This window comes from Canis lupus, chromosome 16, assembly GCF_011100685.1.
Source record: "Canis lupus familiaris isolate Mischka breed German Shepherd chromosome 16, alternate assembly UU_Cfam_GSD_1.0, whole genome shotgun sequence".
Lineage (NCBI taxonomy): Eukaryota > Metazoa > Chordata > Mammalia > Carnivora > Canidae > Canis > Canis lupus.
Genome location: NC_049237.1, coordinates 36,065,534 through 36,092,054, shown reverse-complemented (window position 1 = coordinate 36,092,054; position 26,521 = coordinate 36,065,534). Strand labels below are relative to the sequence as shown.

The 26,521-nt window shown below is 43.3% G+C and overlaps 2 long non-coding RNA genes across 2 annotated transcripts; one reads left to right on the top strand and one right to left on the bottom strand.

Annotated features, from left to right (window-relative positions):
- Nucleotides 1–9,540: 9,540 nt before the first annotated feature.
- LOC111090311 lies at nucleotides 9,541–11,584 on the bottom strand. Its single transcript, XR_005371542.1, has 3 exons — nucleotides 11,399–11,584; nucleotides 10,668–11,095; nucleotides 9,541–9,765 (listed from the first exon to the last, which is right to left on the bottom strand). It is a non-coding gene; the product is annotated as an uncharacterized LOC111090311 (long non-coding RNA).
- A 2,204-nt stretch (nucleotides 11,585–13,788) lies between these two features.
- LOC111090174 lies at nucleotides 13,789–17,646 on the top strand. The gene is made up of 2 exons (XR_005371543.1): nucleotides 13,789–14,010; nucleotides 17,481–17,646. It is a non-coding gene; the product is annotated as an uncharacterized LOC111090174 (long non-coding RNA).
- Nucleotides 17,647–26,521: the final 8,875 nt, after the last annotated feature.

Below are 26,521 nucleotides of genomic sequence, written 5' to 3'. Positions count from 1 at the left end.
TTGGCCATTTTACTTGACATCATGAAGCTTCAGCTTTTCTCATCTGTAAAATATGCACCTTGCAGATTCTTATAAGAATGCAAAATCACACATGGCCAATCATCTAGTGTAGTGATCACAGCCCATACAAAATGGGCATTCAGCAGAAGAAGCTTTTATTTTAACTAGAGCAATGATTCACAGACCTTTCTTCCTCGGATATTTCAAGGCAGCAAAGAACCTCTGGGCCATTTACCTTCCTATTGTCACTTGAGACCATAAATTCATAGGATAGAAGGGAAGGATAGGGTCTGCACAAAGAGACTCAATTCACTAATTCCTGCCTCCCCACCCCCCGACTCCCATCCATACAGCTCCATAGCTCCATCTCATATATGTGAAAACTCACGTGGATCAGGAAGGATCTTGGGACCATACCCAACAACCCATTTTAAGATGTATAACATGTTGATTTGACACACTTACATACTGCAAAATTATTGCTTCCAATACCTCTACCATGCTACATAATTTTTTTGTGATGAAAACATTGAAGATCTACTCTCTTCGAAACTTTCAAGTATATAATACAGAATTATTACCTATAATCACCATGCTGTACATTACATTCCTAGAGCTTATTCATCTTCTAACTGGAAGTTTGTATTTTTTGACCAATATGTCTCCATTTCCCCCACCTATTGCTTGATAATCACTATTCTAGTCTCTTTCTAAGAGTTTAGAACTAGGGGTGGTGGAAGGGGAGGTGGGTGGGGGGTGGGGGTGGGTGGAGTCCAAAAAACCCCAGCAGGTTTTTTGGACTCCACCCACAAGTGAGAACATATAAAAATTGTCTTTCTCTGTCTTATTTCATATGGCATAATGTCTTCAATGTCCATACATGTCATTGCAAATGGCAAGGTTTCCCTTTTTCATGGCCAAATAATATTCCAATATATTCACACACACACACACACACACACACACACCAATGTCTTCTGTATTCATTCATCCACTGACACTTATATTGTCTGCATATCTTGCCTGTTATGAATAAAGATGCAATAAACATAAGAGTTTAGGTATTTCTTTGGGTTCCTATTTTCATTTCCTTTGGATACATACTCAAAAGTAGGATTACTGAATCATAGGGTAGTTCTATTTTTAACTTTTTGAGGAACATTCATACTGTTTTCTAGAGTGGCTGCACCAATTACATTCCCACCGACAGTCCTGAGAACCCATTTTTAAAGCTATATTGCCACCTACAAACTTAGAGGAAAACCGAGTTTGTAAGAGTCATTTCAGCTGAGTATACTCCCCATTAACTTTTTTCATAACTCCTTATTAGGCTCCAGTTTGAGAAAAGGAGAATAAAAAAAACCTGGAATGTTCTTGCTTGGAATGATAATTGCTCATTAGAACCCCATTTCGTTATAATTGTACAATTCATTATGCTGAGCACTTCATTAGACACATTGTAAAAATTCTGACAACTTGAATATGTTACATTGAATATCAAAATGAATCTGATTTAGAGCTTTGCTGTTTCTTGAGGGCATTTTCTAATTAATAAAAGTCTGAGAAGCCAGGAAAGTGAGAGTCTCTGCATTTTCTTCTGGGGGTCATTATTAGAGATGTGCTTAAAGCAACATAATTTTGAAATAGGAAACTTTCTTTAGAAAGAAAGAAAAAATAGTCCATAAACTTGAAATGGTCACAATGAGGCCACATCTGTCTTTACAAATACAAATTGCTCAGAATTATCTACAATTAATACCACACCAAATCTTTTTATCGTGCTGTTAGGGATTTTTGGGTAAAGATGGCAGATTGAACATTTTCATTTATCTCTCTTTCTTCTTGAAAGCCCACTAAAATGACAGTAACAGGGGCTATTAGGGGGTCTAAACCCACAAGGACAGAGGGAATGAAGGAGCAGACAGGAGCAATAGAATCCTGGAAGCTGGAAGCTGAAGAAGGGCAGTTGGTTTATAAGCTTAAGAAAGGAGAATCCCAAGCTGACAGAGTGAGAAGTGAGAAGCAAAATCTACTGCACCCCAGCATCCCCCTAACTGGGGATCTGGTGATTGCAGATAAAGGTGGGGTTCTAAAAGCATCAGCTGAGAGTCCACCCAGGGACCATGATGATCCCCTCCCCAGATCTTCTCTTCTGCACTGCCCAGCTGAAGGATGACCTCATCCCCACTGGATGGGAGGTCTCTACTTCTGGAGAGTATGAAACAGAGATCACTGGACTGGAGGACTCCAGAAATAGTTGATGGCAAGAATACTACAGTAAAACAGAAGGGTCAGATGGTGACTTACAAATCCAATGATGAGACGGTCCCTGGTACCCCTCATAGGATAACAAAATATAGGAGCCAGAACTAGACCTTGGGCCTGAGATTGGGACGCCCTTGGTTGAGGATTCTGGCCAGCCCAGAGAGAAACACTTAAAGATCATCTTAGAGAGTCCCCAAGAAAACAACCAGTCATAGCAGCAGTTCCACGAACCTGCAGCATCAGCACCATGTGGACACCTCATAAAAATCAAAATTCTTGGAGCACCTGAGTGGTTTAGTTGGTTAAGCATTGGATTGACCCTTGATTTCGACTTAGATCATGATCTCAGAGTCGTGAGATTGAACCCCTGCGTGAGGCTTGGAGCTTGCTTAAGATTCTCTCTTCCCCTCTGCCCAATCCCTGCTTCCACTTTCTCTCAAAAAAAAATATTAATTAATTAATTAATTAATTTTTTAAAATGCAAATTCTTGCACCCTGTTCTAGACCTACAGAAGGGAACCACTGGCCCTGAAATCTATATTCAATAATACTCCCAAGTACACACTGAAGTGAAAACCACTGTTCTTCCACAAAGCTTACCATGGATGCAAACTTTCCCTTCCTTAGAAATATGGACAATTAAGGATTGGCATATATCAGAAGAAAGACAGAGAATAAAATAAACGGGAAGAAATAATCTTGGCAGGGGGAGAGATCACGTAGGAAAAAAATCAAATTTGGGAAAGAGTTAACGTTAATACTCTCAGAAAAGTAAGAAAAAATATTTCACCCATGAAACAAGAGGCAGCTGTTTTGTTTTTTAAAAGAAGGGGTCCTTTAGAAAACAACAAAAATGGGCTTTTGAAAATTTTAAAAATGGGAGTAGAAATGAAGGATTCAACAAAAAACTAAAAAGTAAAGGCAAAAGATGAGGAAGATAGGAAGAAAAAAGAAAAATCTGAAGATCAGTGTAGGAGAGTGGTTGAGTATTGCCGGTCTAGGTGGATGAACATGCAAATAATAACTCCAGACAAAGGAAGTAGAGAGAGGAAATGCTCAATGAAGTAACTGACAAATGTTTCCCAGCATTGAAGAATATACATTCCCAGATGGAAAGAGGTCCACCGAATGCCAGGCCAATAGATGAATACAGATTCATATCAAGACACATCATTGTCAGATTTCAGAATGTGGGAATAAAGAGAAGATCCTGCAAGTTTCCAGAAACAACTAGGCACCTACTAAGTAGTAAGAACCAGAATGTCTTCAAACTTCTCAGGAGCCACATTGCATCCTGGACAACAATGGAGCAAGATTTCGAGAGCCTTAAGGAGATGATTTCCAAAGTAGAATTCCATATTCTGGTAGACAGTCAAATGTGAGGACAGAAAAAAAGCATTAAGCAAATGCACAGAGGAAGAATAGAGACACTTAAAAATAGGCTAAGTTTTCAAAGCTCTTGGGTCAAGACATTAAATTTTGTAGTAAGAACTGGATAGTGGTCACTAAGTACCAACTCTGTTTCACAGAGAAACTTCTCAGAGAAGTGCATAAGCCAGGGCCTTTGTGACAACTGCCATTTTGTCCTGTGCATCTGTTTCATCTCTCTTCTACCTCTGTTCCACCTGAGACCAGAGAGTTGTCTCCCCTGAGGACTTGTCTCCCCAGCCTGCCCCTATATCCTAAAGCTTGTAAGCAAACCTTTCTGTTCTCACCAAGGCTTCACCTTGCTTCAGCTCTAGAATCACAACCTTGGAGGGATGTGGGGTAAACTCTGGATGTGGGCAGTAAGGAGGCCAGTCCCCGGATCTTATCTTAAAGCTGCATTTCAAAACAAGCAGATTCTTCAAAACTGAAATTTCTTATCTCTTTAAATAAAGTTTTTCAACATGATTTTATTTACTCTAAACAAAAGTTCAAGAAAATATCAGTTGCTCCTATCAAATGTTATTTTTATCATTTTTATTTGGAGTGGGTTGAAGGACCAACGAAGCCTGGAGCTATAGGCCCAAGGCCCTCTCTCAGTGCCCCCTTGTCCTGCATCCTGGGGTGATGGCAGGAGCCAAGACAGTGTTCACAAGAGGTAGCCCTTGAAGCTGTTGGGATGTACCTTCTTGTTCCTAGAAATGAATCACTTCAGGTCTGGCCATTCAAAGCCTCTCGCAGTGAAACTTCCCCTTAGAAGCTGCTCCCATAACCTGCCTAGCTGGACTTCTTAGAGTTCAATTTCTGCAACACTGTTTTTCAGAGAACCACTCTTTATTAAAGAGATTTATTCAAAGATTCCCTAGATTTGCCTGGACAGGGATTCTGGGTAACAGCACAGGGATATGCTTCTTTCTTTCTCAGCTTCATTGGTCCAACTTTTAAGATAGGGCCCAGATCCACTGACTTTCTGGTGGACTTTTAGAATAGCAGGGTGTTTGAGGGCCTGGGCATTGGGGTAGGATAACAATGGGTTCAAATCCTGCCCCTGCAAGCTGTGGCATGGGACAAATTAACCCATCTCAACTGGTGGTTGTGAGGATCAAAAGAGATCATGTACACAGGGATTAAGCACATTAAATCCTCAATCACTGATAGATCATTAATAAAATAAACTAAGAACTCTGTAAAATTTCATCTTAGAGGAAAACACTGCAGAAATAGTCCCTCTGAGTTTAGGGATCTAGGAAACAAGACAAGAATCCCTAAATTCCTTCATTTATATTCTCACCTTCTCCTCTCTTTGCCCCCCATATTGGGCTGGGAACTCATCTACAAACTCAGTCAAGTTCAATCTCAGCACCAGCTCTAACTATCCCCTAGCCTGAATTATACAAAAATGGACATGCCAGATGGTTAAAGAAAATTTAAAAGAGAAAGTGAAACACAATACAAAGCTTCCCCTCCTTTTTTTTTTTTTTCTAGAAGTGTTTCCTTAAGTTGTCTCTAACTTTTACCAGTAAGTAGAATGGTAAAAAAAAAAAAAATTAAAAAAAAAAGTAAGTAGAATGGTAATAATGATGACAGACATTGTTAGCTGAGTCCTTACTATGTGCCAGAGTCTTTCTCAAGTTTCTTTTCACAGGTTTTACTAGGGTTATCTTATTTAACCCTCGTGGGAATCCTAGGAGAGAAGTGCATTTGTTATTCTCTTTTTTGCACATTAGAAACCTGGGGCTTGTAGATGTGAACTAACTTAGGAGAAGCAGACAGCATCTCAGTAAATGGAAGAGTCTCTCGACAGTTTGAAGTCATAGTGATCATCCTCATAAGGAAGGAACTTTCATTGACTCTGCCCTTCTCCTTTTTACTGGCTTCTAGGAAAGGTGTGGGGAATGGTTAGTTTTCTTCTTACTTCCATGTAGCTAGCAGGGTACCTTCTATATTTTCAGGGATATTTCTCTATCCTCTGCCTCAATATATAGAGCCAAGAAGTAGGAGCTGGTTCATGAGGACTTTGAGATGGACTAACAGGGCTCAGGAGGACTCTAACTTGGCTCCGTTCATTTACCCACACTCCAAATTCTTCTGAGGCAAGGATGGGCCTCAGATTCTCTTGTCTTCCCAAAGGTGCTGAACAGCCAAAGCAACTATTCCATCCCTGCCACCCACATTCATGTTTGTTTTGTTTTTCATAAACCTTTAGTTCCTTGTAGGGTTATTCCCAACAGCTACATCAGGGAAAAGCCTGGACTAAATGATCTGCAAAGTCCCCACTAACTTGGGAAGTCTGCTATTCTGTTGTTATATAATGTAATGTTACATAAAAGATAAAGGTATGCATCACAAGTTTTAAGGGAATCCAGAAATGTCATGGCATATTAGCGCTTTCTTGGAATCTCTTTTAGGCATTGACAGTTGGGGTCACTTTTCCACAAGGCTGAAATCAGAAGGGAAATGACTTTGTGCTGGCTGCCACCGGGCCATTCCATGGTCAGCTGAGAACTCTCCTTTGCTGCTGTCATCTGGCCCAGGCCTGAAGGGTCCAGGCAGAGTAGCTATGGGTAGGGCCACTTTCCATGGGAGCACTATGGGTGGAAGCCGAGCTTGAAATCCAACCCCCCAGGGTCCAACTCTCAGCTCTGCTACTGACTCATATTGTCATCTAACCTCAGTTAGATGTTTGTTTGTTTTTATTTTTTTTTTAATCTGCAAATGGAGGTAATGTCATCTCTTTGAGAGAACTGCGGTAAGAATGGAATGATCCACCTATATGCCAACACCAAACGTAATGCCCATCTAGTAATAAGTACTACATCATTGGTAACTGTTAGTAATCGCATCGCTAACAGAATCAAATTGCCCTGCCTGCTGTACAGGCTCACAGCATCTAACACAGAGCTGAGAGGCCACTGTCGTAGACACTGAGACTTGGATTTTATCAGCAGTGACTGTCTTGGATTTGTAAGAACCAAAATGGGAGTAGTTAGGACCATCCCTACTGTCATAAAAAAAATCATAATTAATTTTGTAAATTTGAATGTATCATTAATTTGAGTTGCCTGTTATTGCCAGTTATAAGGAATTTTCTTACAGGTAAAGTTAACCAAGAATGGACTCATGGGTTCAGTGCTGTGAGGGCTCATCACCATGGCAGGAATGCCTTAGGGTAGGGTCAAGGACCACGTGGCTAGCACATAGCAGAGGACATTGAAGGATCTGGCAAAGGTTTATATTAATGACTTTAAGTTCTCTGAGGTTCCGAATGGGCATGACAGGTCTCTAAGCAGCCCTGGCAAGTTATCATTTTTGCTTCAAGTTTCTTTGGTCTTATAAACTACCCATCAAGTAACTGAGAGTCTGTAAATAAACATTAGAAACAAGCCCCATAATTGATCGACTTTCAGGTTTCCTTTGGTGAGTTTTCTTGAAACTTGGTTCCTCTGTATAACTTTATTCATATAGCTCCTTGGGGAAAGAACACTCCCGTGATCTTTGAGGAGGATAGCAGATGCTTCCTAAACATCCCTCTGGCTGCAGAGTCAAGCCAAGGGTGCAGGAGTGCTACTTACAGATGAGAGCTGATATTTTCAGAGCTGACACGCTACGCCTGCAGAATTAATAAAATGTCTGTGCAAGTAGCAAAGAGGAGGACAAATGGCTGCCAGGCCTGTGCATTTACTGAATCAATGCCAGTTCCTGGCCACACAGCACCGTACACTTAGATGCTTCAGTTGGATTGCTTGAGTATTGACATAGTCTTGTAAACTGACACTCTTCAAAGAAGTAAAAAGAAAAAATAAGTTTAGAGGAACATTTACATAGAGGTTTCCCTTGGGTTCCAGCTGCCTAACTGAATTAGCATCAAACCATTGCCCTGGAACAGGGTCATGAGAGTTGGTTTTCCTGGCCTCATGCTATGGAGCACAGTCAACATGGGTGCTGCCTGGTTTTCATTTAGGGAAAAATTTACATTTGATCCCATCCTTACCCCCAAACTTCTGTGCTTCTAGCCGCTTTACTCTGTCATTCTAAGACCCAAATATCTGCAACAACGCCTCCACTGTTCTTTCCCCTGGTGACTTGGCTATAAAATTCCTCTCCCTCCATCTTTCTTCTATCCCAAGCAAAAACTCCCATCCTTCACTTCAGGCTGGCATCAATTAGGAGTTTGGAGGGAAAAGGCTGAGTGAAAGAATTCACACTAACAAGCAAATAGCTGATAAATCCTTGGAGCAGGCCTAACACTTTTTATGAATTCAAGTATCCTAGTTAAATGGTTTCAGGGTCTGAAGTTTAACCTCTTGAGTGGTGGCATTTCCTTCAGTAAGATCCACGGCACAAAGTTTTTATGTCTTGAGACTTATGTCCCTTCCTCATGCTCCTTAATCTGATGGTATGGAAATGTCACATCTGGGAATAGCAGATGATATTGTTAACCCCCAAATATTCAGAGATCCCCAGTCCGAATAGATGAGAATCATGGAAGCCTCTGTATGACATACAAGAAAGGGCTTCAATCCATGTAGGGTCTGTGCATTCCCAGTTCCCATCCTAAGGCCTCATGAGATGAGGAAGTCTCAGGAATGGGCTGAAGTGACTTCTCAATGCCAAATTAGGAGCTTCTTTTGTTCTTTGAGAGAATGGGGAAAAGGAGGAAAGCAGTAATCCTTGATGATGAAATTTTGACATCTGAATAATAAACAGCTTGTTATGGTTTACTGTGTATTACTACTATTCTAGATGCTTTAATTCATTCACTCAAGTATTTATTGAGTGCCTCCTATGAGCCAATCTACATGCTACTTATTCATTCATTTATATGATGCTTGACCTCTTATGTGTCAAATATTGTTATAAATAAGTTTCATTCATTCATTCATTCATTCATTCACCAACAAGTACTTACTGACCACCCCTGTGTGCCTGGCACTGATTGATCTATGCTCTATAGCAGTGAACCAAACAAAGCCTCTGCCTTTATGGGCACAACACTCTATTTAAGATTTCCAGGCAATGTACAAATAAATGAGAAAAAAATAGAGTATATTGAATGGTATTAAGTCTTATGGAGAAAAAGGAAGTTGAGGGGAACAAACAGTGCAGGTGGTAGATGTTGCTATATTTTGCCCTCATTGGTGAGCTGGCATCTGAGCAGGGAACTGAAGGAAGTAAGTGAGCATGACAAAATCAGAGGAAACCACAGTATAAAGACCCTGAGGTAGGAGCACGATTGGCAAACCTGAGAAAAAGCCAGGAAAGAAGGAGTGGTATGAGCAAGAGGGAGAGTAGCCCCTTAGGTCTGAGGTGGTTGGGAGAGAAAGTGCCTAGAGCCTCTTGAAATCTAACTTGGATGAGAAATTCACCAGAGAGCTTTGACCATAGGAATGACTTGGTTTAAAAACAGCCTCCAGGGACACCTGGATGGCACAGTTGATTAAATGTCCAACTCTTGATTTCAGGTCAGGTTGTGATCTCAGGGACATGAGACTGAGCCCTTCATCAGGTTCCATACTCAGTGGAGTGGAGTCTGCTCCATTCATATGTGGAGTCTGCTTGAGATTCTCTCTCCACCTTTCTCTGTCCCTCCTGCTTGTGCTCTCTCTTAAATAAATAAATAAATAAATAAATAAATAAATAAATAAATAAAGCAGCCTCCAGCTGCCATGTTGAAAAGACTGGAGAACATTGGCATGAAAATTGAGGGACAAATTCCATGGCTAGCACAATAAATAGTCCCAGCAAGAGGGGCAGGGGGCTGTGGTCTGTGTGGACAGCAGCCAAAGTGTGGAGAAGTGGTCAGGAGCTGCTTCTATTCTGAAGGGAGCATCCATGGGGTTTGCTGATGGATTGGCTGTGGTAGGTGAAAAGGAGAAGGAAGTCAAATAGGACTCCAAACATTTCATCCTGAGCAACTACAAGGGTAGAATTGGCATTTATTGAGATGAGAGGAGTTGCTGGGGAAACTGGGGAAAGAAGTGGGATGGGAACCTCAGTTATGGATATCATTGATTTTGAGAGTCTCCTGAGGTGGACTTCGGGGTGTCAGTCTGCAGTTCGAGGGAGGAGTCCAGACTGGGGAAAGAAAAGAGGGCAGAGGTGGCATGTAGAGTCACAGACCAAACAGGTGAACTGAGTGTGAGCTCAGTTCTCTGGGTCAGAGAGGAAGCCCCAGCCCTAGCTCCGGGCATGCCAATGTCTAGGAAATGAGGAGGAATCCAGAATGGAGGCAAAGAAATAACTGATGAGGTAGAAGGAAAATCAGAATAAACTAGTATTCTGGAGAAAGTGCTCAAGAAAGAGGGAATGGTTGACTCTGTCAAATGAGGGGGGGATGGGTCAGACACAGTGAAGCTTAAGAAATTTCCCTGGGAAATTGCTGGTGCCCCTACCCAGAGCTGTTCAGAGGGTGATAAAGACAGAAGCCTGATCGAGACATGTCAGGAACAACAGTATTTACATATTTAATTGCATAAAGGGTGGTCTATTACTATTATTATTCCATTTTACAGATGAGAGGACTGAGGCACAGAAAGAATTGAAGTAGAAGCCAGATGGACCAGCTCCGGAGGACACGCCCTTCATCACTTCTCTGTATGCTCTGAGCCTGACTCTCAAACTGGCCCAAGGCAGTGGAGAGGGCAGTGAGGCGCACTGACATCTTAAGACAACCGCCATTTCGTAAGGAGGATAATAGTGTAGAGAGAATGTGGTCTTGCCTTCTGACACCCCCCAATCCATCTTTGCTTTTGGAGAGGAAGGCTGGACAAGACAGCCATGTGGGCTTGGACACGAAAAGCTATCCTTTGCTTTCTTGATGGCATTGTATGCTTCTAGAAGTTAATTCAGATTCTTCAGAACATGATAAATGTCTTTCCAGGAAAGAGGTAGCATTAAACTGTCATTGGTAATGATGATCACAAAGGGTAAGGTTTGGGGCTTTCATAGAGGGGTCTTGCTGTGAGTGCCATATTCACCTCGACTTATCCATGAACTCGCTGCAGTCTCTGTGTGCTAAGCAGCAGCAAACTCAAACTCACACTTCAGGTTTGGTTCTGTTTTTACTGGATCAACTTTCTTGTTAGCTGTGTCCCCATGCTCGTGAAAAGAATTCTCAAGGCCTCTGAGGTCAACTGGTGTGGAGGAGGGAGAGAGGAGGGCAGTGACCGCTGGTGAGCACTGCTGGCAGGTCAGTGTGCTGATATGAACTTGTAGCCTGTTCCTGGGAGGGGATAAAGGGAGAGGGGACAGAGGAACATTCTGCTTTTCTTGCCATTACTCAACATCAGAGCTCCTTTCCTTCAGGCCTGGCAGGGTGTTCTCCACCACTTACACTGTAAGCCCTTATCGGCTCACGGGGGGATTGGGTGTGGTGACGGTGGTGATGGCAATCTGCATTCTTGTCCTTACCAAAAGGAAGACAAGAGAGGAAAAAATAAGATGCAATCAGAGAGGACAAACCATAACAGGCTCTTAATCATAGCAAACAAAGTGAGGGTCGCTGGAGGGGTAGGGGTAGGGGGCTGCGGTAACGAGGTGATGGACATTAAGTACATTATTACACATGATGTAATGAGTACTGGGTGTTATAAAGTCTGATGAAACACTGACCTATACCTCTGAAACCAGTAATACATTATATGTTCATTAATTGAATTTAAATAAAAATTTTTTTAAATGAAAGTAATCGGGTAGCTGATAGGTTCACCTAAGACAGAGTTGAAAGAGCTCCAAAGATGTGTGTCCCTGTTTCTCAGGTCTTGTTGGGGTTGGCCTTTCCAGTGGGACAGAAGGCAGGGCTGGACTCCTAGACTCAATAGTGACCTCATTGAGCTCCGTGTTCTCCTTGGGGAAGGTTCTCCATGTTGCTCTTTAGGAGACAGGACAAGGCAGGACCACTCATCATGCAGGTGGCATTTATGCTTTACAGGCTTGGGAGAGAGAAGCCATCCAGACGGAGTCCCTGGACCCTCAGGTCCTGAGCTGACAACCTGAGATCAGTGAGCTCGCTTTGGCATTGAACTTTCAGTCTGAGCATCTGCAGCAATTCCAGAAGACTTTCCCAGTGGTTACATGACTATTTTCTTTACAAATGTTGGTCCAACTATAATCATTTTTCTCTTTGTTCCCAAACTGGAGAACTTTAATATCTCTCATGAAAAAGGAAGAATCATAATGATTCTGCTAATCCTGTGGTAATGACATGTATACTTCAAATCTAGCCCCTCCACTGAAAGAGAGGCAAAGACAAAGCTCAGAGACGTGTCATGACTTGCTTCTGATCACACAGCTAGGCTTTAGGAAAAACCAGTCCTCTTCACTCTGAGGAGTTTGCTCCTGCTAAAATGCCTGGCTGTTCTTTATTTATTAATACAGGTGATGAATTAATGGCAGGGCAGAAAGTTCAAGCCACCAACATCAAAGGGATGAGAGCTGACATGTGCATCCAAGAAATTTGATATGACTGGAGTAATTTGAAGATTTAGTTTCTGAGGGGCTTGTTTAGACTATTAGGAAAATGTGAGCCTAATCTTTATCTGCAATAAACAGGATTGGGAGCTGGTGAGCAGGGTGCAAGGGGATGTTTGGTGGCTTGTTTCTGGACAACCTTCCCCAAAAAGTGATGCGTGGAGAGAAATCTGCTGGATGTAGGAATGTGCTCCCACCATCTAGAATTCCTTAATCATTTCTTCTAAAAGATATTGTTTCTATGGCAGATTATAAACATTTGGGACTCATAACTTAATATTTGTTGCTTCTGCTGTGCCCAGCATCTCATAAGCACTCATATTTTTGGTGAATGAATGTAAATTCATTAAATTTACTAAATGACTTGTCCTAAGCTAACACACTAATGATGCATTTAAATTTTTAAAAACTTTTATCTGACGTATTAAGCTAAAATGAGTAAATGAAAATGTAACAGGAATAAATGTATAGCCATGCATTCAGTTTCCAAAATATCAATGGGAACAAAAGGGAGAACACTGGTTTCAACAGCAGTTCAAATGCAAAAGCCAGGGATTTTAGTTTACAAGTCAGTAGAAACTGAATGTATGAAGCATGCACTAAGGAATTGATGTGTATTAGAAGATTTTAATAGAATAGTTTCTAGATCAAGGCTGGACATCATTACACTGTGCTCTTTGGTGATTAAAAATTACCTGGAATATTGGAATTGATAATCAGGGGTCGCGTCTTAAGGACGTTGATAAGATAGACCATGTTCAGTGAACAGAGCATAGGGAACTAAAACTCTGAATGTCATGACATACTGTGCCTTAAAAGAATTTAGAATGTTTAGCTAGAAGAAACAATCAAAAGTGACACAAATATTGATCAGATGATATTTTGAATCTCATACAAATTTTACAGCTATGAAGCAATAGCCATAAAGTACCATCCAAAGACCTGGGATAGTTAAAAGTGGTATCCGCAGCACAGAAGTTCCTGCTCCCATCGCTCAAAACAAGATTTAGGGTATAAATTAGGATGCTCTACAAACCATTGTTTTCTATAAACAAGGCTTTTTAATTATCCTTACCCACAAATAAAGATCATACATCTGTTATTTCCCCCAAATAATCATAGTCTTGTCAGAAATGTTAGGGAATTCCACAAATATTTCTTTTCTATTGCCTCAAATCATTAATAAGAAGTAATAAATAAATAAATAAATAATAAACAAACAAATAAATAAATAAATAAATACATCCTCTCTTTCAACAATGATTTGTTAATATCTACTCACAGGAGTTTTTTCTCTTTGGGTACAGGCTTTCAATCACATATGAGCTTACCAAATTGTAGTTCATTCAATGAATATATATTCCTGCCTTTTTAAAAAAGAAGCTGTATCCAATGCCTTACCCTGTGAAATCCCTTACATGCTAGGATACTAATGCTGTGAAAAAATAATGAGGTTAGTATTGCATGAGTTGCTGCTGTGGATTCTCAGATCCTTTTTTTCTTTTCTTTTTTTTTTTTTTTTTTTAGATCCTTTTTTTCTAAGAAGCCTCAGTTCCTTTGTTTAATATTCAATTCTAGAATTTTGCCAGGAAATAACAATCCTTCTGTTTCCTTTTTGAAATTTGGGAAATCCTCTTTCCCATGACATCTCAAAGATTATGACAAGCGTTCTGGAATCTGCCTCTAAATTCTTCCTGGATTCTCTGATCTGGGGAAGGCAAAACTTATGTAGTAGAGGCAGCTTAATAGGAACAAACAGGTCCCTTTGGCGGTGATTGCCCAAGGCACCATGCTGACAGGCTTAAATCTTCTCGAGGCTCAGCATGAAGTCCTGTGTCATACAATGGCAAGGTAGGTCATTGGCCCCAACAAGAAGAGTGGCAGTGTCAGAAGGCCTTATCTCTGATCTGATCTGCTATTTCTTGAGCATCCTAAGCTTTATTTTCCTTTGTCTTACTCCTTTCCTTTTGAAGACTATGCATTAAGGGATAAAATTGAAGAAAAAATGGAGGGGATTCATGCTATTGGTTATTAGTCGTGAGACTTCAAACAAGTTGTCTAACCCTATTTTGCAGTGTTCAGCTTAATTTTTTCTTAGGCTAAATTTATGTAGTTGTGCCTATCTATACCATCTTGGTCTCCTTAGCTTCTCTTTTTGTCCATAGAATTAACCAAAGGCTCTTACTAGTCTTTTAAAAAAAATTTTTTGTTGCCATAGCTTATTTTTTCCAGTTTTATTGTGATATACTGGACATATAATATTATATTATTCCAAGATGTACAACATGATTATTTGATATGCATATATATTGCAAAAAGATTATCACCATAAGTTTAGTTAACATCACCTCACAGAGATAAAAAGTATTGGGAAGGATGTGGAGAAAGGGGACCCTTTTTTTTTTTTCCTGAGAACAAATAATTTTTATTTTTTTTAAAACAAATACACCAAAGAATCATGCAATTCTGCCAGCATTGGAAGCAATCCTGGGCCACAAGTCTGCACACTCCTTTGCGACTGGTCCTGTAATAGCAGAACTTTTCATTTCACCTTCATTATTTACTATGACCCCCGCGTTATCCTCAAAATAGAGAAAACTATTGTACTGTTGGTGGGATTGCAAACTGGTGCAGTCACTGTGAAAAACAGTATGGCGGTTCCTCCAAAAAATAAAAATAGAACTGTCATATGATCCAGCAATCCCACTTCTGGGTATCTACTCAAAGGAAACAAGATCACTATCCTGAAGAGATATCTGCACTCCCATGTTCACTGCAGTATTATTCACAATAGCCAAGACATGGGCACACCTAAGTATCCACTGACAGATAAATGGATATTTAAAAAAAAATTAAGATTCTTTCCTTTAAAAATCTCTTAAAACTCACTCTAACAACCTGTGTAGCCAACCCTTTACTCCAGATGAGATTCTCACCCCCCATCTCACACCCATTGGCTTCAAAACGTTGGGTTGTACTGTGGTTCCCCAGACATCTTTTCCCAGGAACATGGGTGGGCGATCCTTATGCTTTCTGCCTATGATCTCAGGCCAATCACTGTACACTCCTATCCCATCCTTCTTCTGACACCCCAACCCAGGCTGGACAACACAACTTCTTAGAACCAGAAGGTCAGAGAGTGACATTGAACTTGCAATCACGGCAAGTGAGAGCACTTACAAACCTATAAAACCTCGAAACAGCTCTACTATTACAAAATTGTCTCAATTCCAACATGCAATATATTTTAAGACCACATAAACTCAAAAAACATTTTTCAGGGGGAAAAATAATAAATGTGCACTTGGATTTATAAGGCATTGGATTTCAGAAATACTAAAAAAAATTTTTTTAAAGGTTTATCTTAGAGTTGGAAAACTCAGTGTTATCTATTAACATTCCTGCCACTTCCTCATGGGACAGGTCATTGAAGAGGCTGGATCTGGTAGGATGAAGTCAGGAAGTAGCTTTGTGTTCTTCCCCTCATGGCCTCCCTCAGGCCTGTTCCATCAACTCCCCGCTTGCCCACTCCTGGTATCATCTTGGGCAGGTCTGCCCGTGTGCTGGTCACTTATAAGCATCGGAAAGTCCACATGATCCAATCCAAAGTTAACTCCCTCCATCCAGCAGCAGCCTTTCCATTCCCTCCAATCCACCCCCTGAGCTCAGATCAGACTTGTCTCTTCTTTCTGCCTCTCCTGTGCTATCTCTGCTATTTCTGGTTCCTCCAGAGCCATGGCTGGGGCCAGGGAAAGGGGCCTATGATTCTAGACTCTCCTCTGAGCTGTGCAGTGCTGCCCCTCACCGCTGGTGTGCACATTTTGCACACCTTATCCAAGGGACCCTTTTGTGTGTTCATTAGGTGCACCTCCCCACCACTATTGCATCCCCCCAGCCCTAACCCACTCTGTTCCTGGTGCACGTGGCTTTCTTCAGGAGGACCCTGTTGTCCAGCAGGGGCAATGTGTGTTTAGAGGGCCTCATAGGATGCTCCTAGCGATTCCTCTCTGTAGTCTGCTGCTGGGCTCCCTTTGGTGCAGCTGGCAGCCCTCTTGGCTGTGGTCCTTTGCACACTGGGGCATCACAGGCATTCCTCCCATTGCCCTCTCTCCTCTCCCAGACACCTGCAGCCAGCTTGTGCCTTTAGGCTGCTTCAAGGGAGCATCAGACCCCCGTCTCATGACCTGAAAACCCAAGGGCTATATATTTCATTCCCTCTCCCAGGAGCCCTCCTGTGCTCATCCAGCCACCACAGTGGGGGAAGTGGAGAGTTTGGGTAAATGAGCCAGGACCTGGCCAGCAAGTGAGGTGTCAGCCCCCTTTTCCTAAAAAAATCCTCTAATCTCCACCAGTAGTTCCTTAGGGTTCTTCTTAGCGTATCCTGGGTGGCTGTGGGGAGGGTGGGGAGACAGGGAGAGAATATGGAGGGGAGGGCCACAGTGGTCCTAGTCTTACATACTCCCTCCAAGGAAATCCTTCTCTCCTAAGAGCCACAAGCCATATGCATAGATGGTTGCTGGACTTGATTGACCTCCTCTATGCTTAAGGTGGACATGGCCAGCTCTTCTCTTTAGACAGTAGATAATACTTATCCATTATCTGTGCTTTGGAGGTCTTGGCAAAATTAGGACCCAGGGTGGAGTGCCTATAAGGCTCAGTCGATTGAGCATCCAACTCTTGATTACGGCTCAGGTCATGATCTCAGGGTTGTGAGACTGAGTCCCATGTTGGGTTCCATGTTCAGCACAGAGTCTGCTTGAGATTCTCTCTCTGCCTCTCCCTCTGTCCCTCCCCCAGCTCTCTCCCTGTCTCTAAAATAAACAAATAAAATCTTTAAAAAAATAGGACACAGGAGGGGCTCATCCTACCCATTACACTTGCTCAATTCAACAAACTTGGAGTGTGTGCTGCACACCAGGCATTGAGCTAAATGCTGGGATTACAGATGTGAGCAGAACACAATCCACACCCTCAGAGGATTCTACCAGAGCTTCTGGTAGAGCTCAGAATGGATGAACTAACAGGGAGGCAGCAAGTGGAGGTTCAGGGCACAGTCTCTGAACTGTGACTTTGCCACTTTCAAGTTGTCTGACGATGGGCAGGTTGCTTTAACTGTCCGCGCCTCCCTCGCCCCACCTGTGAAATGGGGATAATAGTTGTACCTTGCTTTTGTGATGTTCAGACACATTCAGATATGTGTGTAGAACAGAGCTTAGCACGCCAGTGGAGTTCTTTGCATTAAACACAAAACATGTGCCGTCCTGACTGCTTCCAAAACCTCAGCTCCTCCTGGCCTCTGACTCCTTCCGCTTCCTTTCCAGGTTCAGGCTGCCTCTCTCCATGTGTCCTGGGGTGTGGTCTCCTTCTGGCCTCTGCTCGTGCCCTTCGCCCACCCAACTTCACAGGATCCACTCTACTACCACGGGGTTCTCCTGAGACACCTGCCCCTTGTCTTTTTTATCATCAGAGCATTTGTTATAATTCTCATATTCAGAGTGCTTCATACCCATTTCCCTTTTAGTGCCTCCACATGGGAACATTTGAAATGCACATTTTCCCCCTTTGAAATCTTCTTTCCAAAAACATGAGGAGTTCATGTAATTGTGTCCAGGGTTCCCTTCAGAACACTCTTAGGAAGTTCAGAGCAGTAGCCCTCGTGTGATTCCTTGCCCTCCTGAGAAATAAGTTCAGGAGTAAAAACAAGGCAAAATTTAGCACAATTAGATTTCTAGAAGCTCTCCTACTAAAAATGACTCTTCAATACTCTCATTTGGTTTCCTAAATAGTAACTGTAATGGGATATTAACATGATACTCTTGTATTGAAATTTGGGCGAGGCCCCAAAGCTAATAACTGCCCTAAAGAAGGTGCTAGATCATCTGTGTGGGGTTGGCAAAGGGGTGGTCCAAAACTTGTTCTGCCATCTGCTTCAAAAATTTAAGAGGAGGCTAGGAATTTATTAGCTTGGGGAGACCTGGCAGCAGCTGAGCATCCCCCTGTCCCTGCCCTCACCCCTGCCCTCACTGGCTTGAGAGGAAGAGAAGGGATATATTCCCCTCACCGTAAGTAAAGTGAGACAGATTTCAGAAACCACTGGGAGAGCTTCACCTGTGTGGCCCAGAATTGGGTGACTGCACACTGGTATCTGCTTTCCATCTGTAAAGCCCAAAGAGAAGATGGGGGTCAGGGCTCCCCTGCCACAGAGTAAAGAGACAAGGCAAAGAGGCAAAGGTACCCTGACATGGGGTAAGCCAGGGCGGTGAGTGGCCAACTGGGCACTACTGTGACTTTGAAGGAGCTCAAGTTGGAGATCCCCGTGAGGTTAAGCAAGGTGCCAAGGGAACCCACAAAAAATGTTACACGGGACAAAGAATCAGCCTGACACCAGATTATAATGGTGACAACCAAGCAAGTCCCTTTCTTTCCCCTTCCCTTTCTTTCACTCTCCTCTGGTTCTGGGAAGCCTGAATCAGGCAGGAGGAGTGAAAATATCGAGGAAGTCAACCACAGACTTTATCTCACCGCCAGCTCCTAATCTGGTATCAGGCCCAATCTGGCAAGAAGAGAGGGATTTAAATTGTATGCCAAATTGATATCTGGATTGACCTGGGCATTTTTATTATCTGAAAAATGAGACTTGTTACTCTCATAGGAACTGTCTGGGGTTTCATCCAGAAGGAAAGAAGAAGCACTCAACTTAGCACAGAAAAAAATCGTGTAATTGCTTTCTGCCTATGCCCTTCTGAGTCCAGCTCATTTAATGAAATAATGACTCAGTAGTAAGAAAGTGGAATCATGTCCTCCAAGGTCTAGATAGTCTGTAGACACACAGAATGTTTTGGGATGGTCTTGGAAATGTGATTCTCACATTTAGAAGTTCCCATACCTAAGAATCCACCCCAGAGTGATGGCCTTTTGGTTCTCTCTCTTGTTAGTTTCATCCATGTGCTTTGGTCACCAATCACCGTGAATAGAAGGTGCTCCAGGACCAGGGTGTTTCTCTTGCCACCCTCAGCAAGGAGCTGAGCATGTAGACATGAGAGACATATGAAATATTTGGCAAAAGACTGAACCCAAGGAGTGAGAGGGAAGCTTAGCCATCTGAGTTTGGAGCTGGGTCCCTACAGCAGGGAGCCTCCTGTTCATAAGTTTGGCCCTGCAAGATGGGCGGGTATGGGTGGGGACCACAGGAGCGAGTGGTGAGCAAGACCACAGGCAGTGGGTAGTAGTAAGAAGAGAACACAGACAAGAAGGGGAGAAGTAGGCAGGGGTGGAGATCTGAGAACAGGAGCAGGGCTCTGTGATAGGGTTGCCTGACTTAACAAATAAAAACCCAGGCCAGCAGGTCCTTTCTTTTGTCTGGCCTAGTCTACAGGGTCTGTTGGACTGGGAGGAGTGAGGATCAATATCTTCAGCATTTGCTAATGTATCTAGTAGAGTCACCCAAATTAAAGACAATGTGGAAATAGATGGTTCTCCATGAGAATCTGAGAGAGAGAACCAACATAAGAAATACTAAGATTCGGGACACCTGGGTGGCTCAGGGGTTGAGCATCTGCCTTTGGCTTGGGTCATGATCCTGCAGTCCTGGGATCGAGCCCCACATCGGGCTCCCTGCATGGAGCCTGCTTCTCCCTCTGCCAGGTGTCTCTGCCTCTCTGTGTGTGTGTGTGTCTCTCATGAATAAATAAATAAAAATCTTTAAGGAAAAAAAAATACTAAGATGCATGAACTATCATTACCAGAAAACAAAGTTATATGGAAGAAATATCTCATGCTTTAGGGTATATAAAGACACTAGAGGTAGCAAATTTACATTACCTGCTTTAAAGAAATATGGCTTAGATATAAATGACTCTAAGGGAAAGCATATAACAACATAAAATGTATTAAAATGTAAGTGCACTCAGTCTTTAATTTAATTTTGAGTCAAATAATCAGGTTAAATTTATTCCTTGTGTGACACATAATTTTAACCTTTTATTATGCAGAACTGACAATTCAATTTAAATTGTGAGCGTCTGTTTGGCACAATTAATTTTAATGATATTTACTATTTGCCGCCTATTCCTAAAAGGCAGAACATCTTGAAAAATTTGTTCAAGTTATTTCAAACCACTTTCAGACCCTTGCTAGCAAGCAAGAGTTGCGCTCCCATCAACAGAGGCTTTTGAAAAACTGACAGACACAAGTGCTGATCTGTGAGCAGTATCAGAAGCCCGATTTTCATATCAACAAATTCATAGGCAAGAGGAGGTTCTTGCTGCCACCGAAGGGGCCCTCATCCTGGGCACCTCCTGGCTTTGGTCATGCCATGATGGCCAGCACCAGAGGTGCTCTTAGAGCAAAATAAAACTGCCCAGCCCCCCAATGTTTGAAGGACGAAAGCTCTGAGTGATTGAAGTGCCCCAGCTATGCCCACCCCTGCTCAGATGAGCTGTCAGCATCTTGAGAAGAGGTGCTGGATGAACTTTAGGTTAACAGGTAAGGCCATTGATGAATGAATCAAGAAAGTTTTCAGAATGCAAATACTTGCTGCTAGAATTCAAGAGAGAGCTGAAATGTATCCTGTGGATCTGAAGGGAAACCTGGAGCCCAGATGGGTGAAAGGAGTTGCTCAAGATCGACTAGACAGTGACAGAGAGGTGTTCCTGAGACCAGGACTGGAAACGTTACATTTTTGTTTGGTATATTTTTTTTTGAGATTTTATTTATTCATTTTGAGAGAGAGAGAGAGAGAGAGAGAAAGGAGGGGTCGAGGGGGAGGGAGAGGAACAAGTACTCTTCACTGAGCACAGAGCCCCATGTGAGGCTTGATCCCAGGACCCTGAGATCATGACCTAAGCTGAAATCAAGAGTCGGACATTTATCTGACTGAGCCACCCAGGCACCCCTGTTTGTAACATCCTATTACAAAGTCCAGATTTTTTTCTAAATTGGGTTTCTTAAACTGAGGCACTCCTATATTTGTGTTGCCATCAGTACCTTAAATGATAAATTCCTGAGTGAAAAATATTGCAAATATTTTTTTCCTAGAAATTCCTCTCACTGGCAGTCCAAAAAGAATAGCTCTTCACAATCCCATGGCCATTGTAACAACCAGGATAAGATTCCCTGTTGATTTGATTTTCCTGAATTTGGGTTTCTCAGCCGACTTGACATTCTTCCTTCCTCTTCAAATTCCAAACATTCCGAAAAACAGAGCAGTAGGCCTTGGAGGTTGGGAGGGCGAACCTCTGGTCACACATACAGAAGTGCTTTTCCAAGGGTGAGGGGATCAAGCCCCTCTCCTTCCTCCTGCCTGTGTCTACTGTAGTCACTAAGAAAGGCTGCTTCAGCACAAAGCCCCAGCAATGTGACCCAGGTGAGTGGGAACAGGGACTCTGTCCACAGAGGTCTATCATCTGAGGAAGCCGATGGGTGTGAGGCAGAGTAGGACTCAATGTAAGAACAGGAGCCACCCTCTCTGATTACAGCAGGGGATGAATTTGCCTTGTTGAACATGTAAGGTTGGGATCACGATCTGAAATAAGATTTGTAGCAGGGAACTTGTCTCTGGGAGGGAAAGAGGGTGTGTGCCCACTCAAGCCTGCCATGGGCTCGGCTGTCTGGGCAGGAGAGCCCTTGGCGGGGGATAACCCCCTCACCTCCACCCTGTCCCCACTGTCTCCCAGCTGATTCGTTCTCTCACGTTGCCATGCATGATTCATTTCTTTCTTTCCTTTTTCCTTTCTTTCATTCTTCATTCTCACAGTTTTTACTAGCTATTTAAAACTTGCACTCTTTTAGAAAATATAACAAAAACACAAGGACAAATGGAGACAGGGCAAAAAGAATTCAGCAAAAATTGTCTTCCTACCACCTCTGTCTCCCCACAAAGTTCCCTCCTACAGGGCTGACCACTGAACCAGTTTCTAGAGTATGTCTTTCCAGAGATAGCACCTGCACATATCAACATGAGTATCTATGTATCCATGTTCTCTGCACATGCGAGCACACGACGCACCCCTGCACCCCTGTTTCAGCCATAGGCTTTCTAAAACACTCTCCCGTTTCAAATACTTTCATCGATCCCCATTCTTGGCAGAACAAGGCCCAACCTCTTCCTGGTGCAAAGCATCCTTCACCATCTGACTGGCCAAATGAGCCTCACCTTCCACCCCAGTGCTCCCTCCCTCCAGCTCCCCATCCCTCCAGGTTTTGGCCTCAGCAGATCTCCAGCCTGAGTTATTAGTTCCTTAGTCTGGAGACCCTTAGGTTTCCTTCTTCTGCTTTTCAAAACCATTCTCACCTATAAAGGCTCAATTCCACATGTTACTTGTGCTGTGAAGTCTTTTCCAAATTTCCCGGTCATGTTGACTGTATCCCCTCTCTAAGAACCCTCCCTGTCGAGTTCTGTATCCCTCAATGGGTTGCTCATTAATTTCTGAACACTCTTGAGATACCAAATATTGTGGTAAGGACCAGAGAAAACACAAGAAACGGCACAATCTCTGTCCTCAAGGAATTTAGGCTCTAGCAGGAAAATGTAACACGTGACCACCGGAGTATGTGATGAATACAAGATACTGTCATGCAGACTGGGCCAGGACCCCCTGGGAAGGTCCCCAGGTGAGGAGAAACCTAAGCCAATGCCTAAAGGTCTATAAGGATGAGCCACGTTATGGAGAACAGAGAAGAACCAAAATGTCCCCAAGGAGCCATGACACACAAAGAGATAGGCATGTGCGAAAGGAACACTAGAACATCTGTGACATCAAAGAGCTCAATCAATATGGCAGGAGGTGAGAGCTCTGAGCACAGTCAGGTAATATAAGACAAAGTTTTCTGTAAGTTATGAAATGTTCTTCCAACAATTGATATAGGAGTAAGGGACTCAAAAACTGGCAGTTGAGCATTCATAATCTTTGACTTCCAAGTTATTGCAGCCTCTGAAGATTTATAGGGGATTCGGAGAAGGCCAATGACTGTCACTCAACACGACTGCCCTTGAGTACTTAAATTGTTGATGTGGAGAAGGTACTGCCAGGAAATTTTTAAAGGTTGGCATTTTGGTGAATTGCTCTGTAAATCCTAGTACATACTAATAGTACTAACAGCAGGTAGGGATTAGTTTCTATTGAGCTCTTACTCTGCTTCCAAGGCTATTCTGGCAGGGGAGGGGCAGAGGGACAGGAAGAGAGAGAATCATAAGCAGGCTCCACCCTCAGCGCAGAGTCCGATGCAGATCTCACAACCCTGAGATCATGACCTGAGTCAAAATCAAGAGTTGGATGCTTAGCTGACTGAGCCACCCAGGCGTCCCTCCAACATTATTTTTTTTTAAGATTTTATGTATTTATTCATGAGAGAGAGAGAGAGAGAGGCAGAGACATAGGCAGAGGGAGAAGTAGTCTCTCTGCAAGGAGCCCGATGAGGGACTCAATCCTGGACTCTGAGATCACGACCTGACTCCAAGGCAGATGCTCAACCGCTGAGCCACCCAGGCGTCCCTCCTCCGACACTATTTTAAATGCTTTAAATGAAAGAATCCATTTAACCCCAACCACTTACAGATGGGCAAACTGCTGCTCTCCCCATTTCATAGATAAGGAAACTGAATACCAGGATCTGTTCATGGCAGAGCCAGGATCGAAACCCCAGCAGTCTCTCTGAGCCCATGTTCCTTTTTTTTTTTTATTATTTTTTAAAAGATTTTATTTATTTATTCATAGACACACAGAGAGAGGCAGAGTCACAGACAGAGGGAGAAGCAGGCTCCATGCAGGGAGCCCGATGTGGGACTCGATCCTGGGTCTCCAGGATCACACCCCAGGCTGCAAGCGGCGCCAAACCGCTGCACCACCGGGGCAGGCCCCCTTTTTTTTTTTAAATAATAAATTTATCTTTTATTGATGTTCAATTTGCCAACATACAGAATAACACCCAGTGCTCATCCCATCAAGTGCTCCCCCTCCGTGCCCGCCACCCAGTCACCGCCACCCCCCACCCTCCTCCCCTTCCACCACCCCTAGTTCATTTCCCAGAGTTAGGAGTCTTTATGTTCTGTCTCCCTTTCTGATATTTCCTACCCGTTTCTTCTCCCTTCCCCTCTATTCCCTTTCACTATTATTTATATTCCCCAAGTGAATGAGAACATATAATGTTTGTCCTTCTCCGATTGACTTATTTCACTCAGCATAATACCCTCCAGTTCCATCCACGTCGAAGCAAATGGTGGGTGTTTGTCGTTTCTAATGTGAGCCCATGTTCCTAACCAGTAGGCACCACTGCCTCCGCCCGGCTGCAGGGGCCAGGTACTTGGGCCAACACGCCACCAGGCCTGGGAACTCAAGGCTCACTGTTCCAGAGACAGAGCACTGGACCTCACAGATGGACAGTGGGCGGGGTGTGCATGGCCTGCCCTTGGCACCCTGAGGCACTGCTGTCTGAAAATACTAATTTGGTGAGTTTAATTAACAGCACACTTGCAGGAATGCCAAGAACAGCAGAAGTCCATGGGTGAATGGCTCACGGGGAAATTCAGGATCGAGGGGCCTTTGTTGCCACCTTTCAAGCTGTGACGGAGAGCAACAGGCACAGCTGAACGTGCCCAGTTTTGGCAGGAGAGCGGTCAAGATTACTTACACAGATGGATCATTTTGCTCAGAAAAAGCCCGTGGATGGTTTGACGTAGTGACTTCTGGAACCAGAAAATCAGGACATGTATGGTCGTCTCTGTGCTAAATGGGGCCCTAAAGAGATTAACCTCACATACAAAGTAAAGATGATATGCGGGAATTTTACCAGGTGCGGGAAACGCCTCAGGATATTTGCAGATAGTGATTTTATGCCAAGGATGCCAGATTCAAATGTCAAACTATGGGAAAGTGTTCTTGAGAGACTACCCATGGGGCTGTGGGCAAAGGGCGGGATCCTGACATGCAGAAGATTAGAATTTGATGTCAAATGCCTTGAAGAGATCCCTGAATACATAAGCTCGGGGGCCGGGGGCGGGTGGTTTTGAGGCTTGTTTATTTTGCAGTCAGATAGATCTTCAAAGCTAGTGCATCCCAATGCCGTCAGTGCACCTGCCTGCTTCGCGACCTTTCCCTCACTCCCAGGGCAGGGTGAGGGTGAGGCCAGCCGGGGGCTGGAGGCCAGGCTCTTGATCTCAGGGTCAGCCCCCCTCACGGCCTAGTCAGCCTCGCTGGCTGGTCCTCGGGGTGGACTGCATTTCTGCAAGCTGCGTGGTGGGCACTTTAGGAAGGCACGACTGCAGGTGGTGCAGCCTTTCCAGGGTGAACAAAGATGTTTAAGTCACGACTCTGCTACTGGTGGATGACATGATGTCTGGAGGGTCAACCTTTCTGAGCCTCAGTTTATTCGTTGGTGAAATGGGATACTAATCCCCCACAGGGATGCCCTAAGTGACAGAGGAGAGCACCGTGAGATGCCAGCTCCTGTGGTTAGCAGGATTTTGAGGCATTATTTACCTGCTACCCTTCTTCGAGCTCTGATCCTTCACAACCCCTTTGGTTTGGTTTGGTTGTCTGCACGATTTTTTATTGCACTAAAATAGACACAGATAAAATTTGCTGTTGTGATCTTTTTTCAGCGTAGGATTCAGGGGCGTTTAAAAACCTTCTCAGTATTGGACAACTGTCACCACTATCCATTTCTAGAACGTTTTTCATCATCCCAACCTGTGACTCTGTACCCCTTAAATAAGAACTCCCCATTCTCCCCTTCCTTCGGCCCCTGGTAACCTCTGTGCTACTCTCCATCTCTATGACTGTGACTATTCTAGATATTTCATAGAAGTGGAATCAGGCAACACTGGTTCTTTTCTGTCTGGCTCATTTCGCTTAGCATCATGCTTTCAAGGTTCATCTGTGTCATAGTATGGGTCAGAGTCGCCCTCTTTTTTAAAGCTGAATAGTAATTCATGTAGGCAGAAACCACTTCTTGTTTATATATTCATCTGTTGAGTGGTCATTTCCATCTTTGGACAATTGTGAATAATGTTGTCACGCACATTCATACACAAGTATCTGTTTGAGCTCCTGCTTTCAGTTCTTTCGGGTGTATATCTAGGAATGGAACTGCTTGGGTCATTCTACGCTTCACTTTTCAAGGAACAGCCAAACTATTTTCTACCATGGTGGCACCATTTCACATTCCCATCAGCACCATACAAGGGTCCCAATTTCTCCACATCCCTCCCGATGCTTATTTTCCTTTTTCTAAATGATAGCCCTCCTAGTGGGGGGGGAGTGTGAACCCTATTTGTTTTGAAGGGTATCGGTCATGTCTCCCTGATGCAGAGCCCCCAGAGCAAAGTTTTTTGCCTGCCCTGGAACTCAGGCATACCAGTGAGCAT